The sequence below is a fragment of the Glandiceps talaboti genome, chromosome 11 (genome assembly GCF_964340395.1).
Source record: "Glandiceps talaboti chromosome 11, keGlaTala1.1, whole genome shotgun sequence".
NCBI classification, from domain to species: domain Eukaryota; kingdom Metazoa; phylum Hemichordata; class Enteropneusta; family Spengelidae; genus Glandiceps; species Glandiceps talaboti.
Window position 1 is genome coordinate 22,989,005 of NC_135559.1, and position 3,392 is coordinate 22,992,396.

The 3,392-nt window shown below is 35.9% G+C and overlaps 1 long non-coding RNA gene across 1 annotated transcript; it reads right to left on the minus strand.

Annotated features, from left to right (window-relative positions):
* Positions 1-870: 870 nt before the first annotated feature.
* Positions 871-2,441, minus strand: LOC144441970 (uncharacterized). Its single transcript, XR_013481604.1, has 3 exons — positions 2,320-2,441; positions 1,822-1,863; positions 871-921 (listed from the first exon to the last, which is right to left on the minus strand). It is a non-coding gene; the product is annotated as an uncharacterized LOC144441970 (long non-coding RNA).
* Positions 2,442-3,392: the final 951 nt, after the last annotated feature.

Consider the following 3,392-nt stretch of genomic DNA (forward strand, 5'->3'; position numbering starts at 1 on the left):
TATACATACCTCTCATATATACACACTTGCTCTCATAATTTTATATCAATCCCATGCCAGAAACAATAAATCTGTAAATCTAAGGAAACGTGGTCAATAGGCCTATATATATAGATAGAAGTAGAGGTACAGTGTTCTCCACCAAGAGTTTTAGCAGGGCGTGGCACCCTGCAATCCACACCTGACATCCTCCTAGCGCCATGCGTTGATGTTTATTTATAAACCTTTTGACCAAACCCTCTAAGCACACAAATGCCCTAAAACAAATCGTTCGTTCACACCTTTTCCGAAGTAAAGTGACACATGGGTATTATCTGAAAATGAAGAAAAAAACATTATCAAATAAATTGTACAGAAATATATAGGTATTTACTTTTGATATTCTTTTCCTTTAGACTTTCTTCAGTAGTGTTTTCTTCAATGTTGATGTCAATTGTGTTACCTGAGTAGAGAGAAGTGAAATACATTACCACCAAAAATAATGCTCGTGTCTAATTCTTTTCTTCACATTACTTGTAAACATGATTTAAAATAAATTGGCAATGTGTAAACACTACAATGGGTGTGATAGGTATGAATTGGCTGGATTTTGATAATTGGCCCTGAATGTCAAGGTCTCTAAAGATAGCTTGAATCTGATAATATGGGGGTAGACACTTGTCATGGGTATTGCAGTTTTTGAGTTATGCAGTGTTTATTTCTAACTACAAATATTGCCACCTGAGAAATGATGTACTACACACAGACAGATGCATGCAGGCATGGACAAAAAAATGGTGGGTGGAGCCCATTGGAATAGTCGCCCTTTGAGAGACTAATGATTGATTGTATCAGAATATCAAGATTGCAAAATAAGAAACTTACTTGTCCTCTTCTTTTAATAACACACTATTCGCTTTCTTCATCATTCCTGGGTGTGATCTGAAAAATAGGGCAAAAACATTACCAAATAAACTGAAAAGAAATAATAAAAAGATACATACCTCTCATATTTTATTCTTTAATAAACTTTCTTCAGCAGCATCCTTCTTCGTCAATGGTGACTCAGCTGTGTTATCTGAGAAGAGAAGAGAAATACTGCATTACATGGTTTATTTATATGTATGGTGATTGATATACAAAATATTTTGGGTTTCTCTTAATCTTGATCAGTAAAACATCCATTGAGAAACAATTTCTTCACCAATGACAAATATAAAATTGGAAGAGACTGTAAGATTTGAAACTTAATTATCTTCTTTATCTTCTAATAACTTTCTTCTTCAGCTTCCTTCTTCGATTCCGGTGATATCCCACTGTGGTAGTCCCCTCCTCCCCCCTTGAGACACTATCAGTGATTAAAATATCAAGATTGCAAAATAAGAAACTTACTTGTCCTCTTCTTTTAATAACACACTATTCGCTTTCGTCATCATTCCTGGGTGTGATCTAAAAAATAGGGCAAAGACATTATCAAATAAACTGAAAAGAAATAATATATATATATATACATACCTCTCATATATACACACTTGCTCTCATAATTTTATATCAATCCCATGCCAGAAACAATAAATCTGTAAATCTAAGGAAACGTGGTCAATAGGCCTATATATATAGATAGAAGTAGAGGTAAAGTGTTCTCCACCAAGAGTTTTAGCAGGGCTATGTATGGTGATCTAACAACGGGTTATTCAGATATATAAATATACAAAAAATTTTGGGTCTCTCAACCATCATTTTCCCTCTACAGAAGCCTCAATAAAACATGTACTGAGAAAACATTTTTTCATGACTGACAAAAACATAAAATTTGAAAGGACTCAAAGATTTGAAACTTACTTTGCCTCATCATCTAATAACTTCATCAGCTTTTCCAGTGATCTGAAAAAACAAGGAAAACACATTATTAAAAATTATAGGTACTTGCATTTGATATTCTTTTTCTTTAAATCTTTCAGCGGTAGAGTCGTTCTTCATTGTTATCTGTGTAGAGAAAAAGAGAAAAAGAGATTTATATGGGTATTAACGTGTAAAGCCATTGCTTTACCTTCTTTTTAAGTCTGTAGATAACCAGATTCGCTGCGCTGCATCTGTTCATCGCAAATAGCTTGCATAGTGGCTTGCAGTTTATAACTGACCACTATAGCAAGACATATTTACATGTAGAACAGATAAAGAAATCATTCAAGATTTCTGTGAACCAATAAGGTTTTAGCAGTTTGCAACCAAGTAACACCACATGTTTGGTCAGTTTGCAAACTATACGCAATTGTGCACGCGTGGTACTCTGCAGGTTACATATGCTGATGGCAGCCATTGACCAAAGCGTGTACTCACTGCTTGGCCAATGACCATCTGATTATCACGATTTGGTGGATTTCCAATCTTCAGTCCAGTATTTCTCTTCTAGCCAGTGTATGATAACTGACTTGGTGAACTTCAATTCCGAGAGATGTCAATCTGCAGTTATGAGAGTAGTCTGGTATATGTGATGTACTTTTAATAGTTATCACAGATTACTACCATTATCAGAGTAGTGGTATCCTTTGTTGTCATCTAGGGGATATCCTCATAACATACATCTAGGGGTAACATGAGTTACACTTTCATGTTACAACTCTTCATTTTATCTTTAGTTCAAACAGGTTGTAACCCAGTGGGCTGGTTCTTCTTGTCCTTTCAATCACCTTGATATTTTTCTTTTCACACATCGTTTTATAATGTGTCCTATTTATCACTACTTCACTATCTTTTATTCAGGTTGCTGTGAATCTTCTATATGTATTTGTTTTGCTCACACATCGTTTCTTGTGTCGTTTATGCCACTCCTCCTTTGTCCAGTGTTCTTGTCCTGTGTCGCCTATTAGCCTGTTTTTAACGTTGACACTATGTCTGTTGCATATCAGTATCCTGTTTATTTACATGTAGTTTTACATCACCACATTCCGTGTTTCGCATTGTGGTCTATTTCATTTTGTCTTAATGTCCTTCTTATTTCGCCACTGTCTCTGTTCTTGTTTCGCACTGTGGCCTGTTTCGTTTTGTGTCCACACTAGTGTGCCAGTTTCGCACTGTAGACTTGTTTTTTAATGTCCTTTTATATCGCCACTGTCTCTGTTTTCAACGTGTCCTCTCACTTGCCACTTTTCTTGTTTCGCAGTGTTCGGTTTCGTTTTGTGTCCACACTAGTGTGCCAGTTTCGCACTGTAGACTTGTTGTTTAATGTCCTTTTATATTGCCACCATCAGTTTTCAACATGTCCTCTCATTTGCCACTTTTCTTGTTTTGCACCGTGGCCTGTTTCATTTTGTGTCCACACTAATGTGCCAGTTTCGCACTGTAGACTTGTTTTTTAATGTCCTTTTATATCGCCACTGTCAGTTTTCAACATGTCCTCTCACTTGCCACTT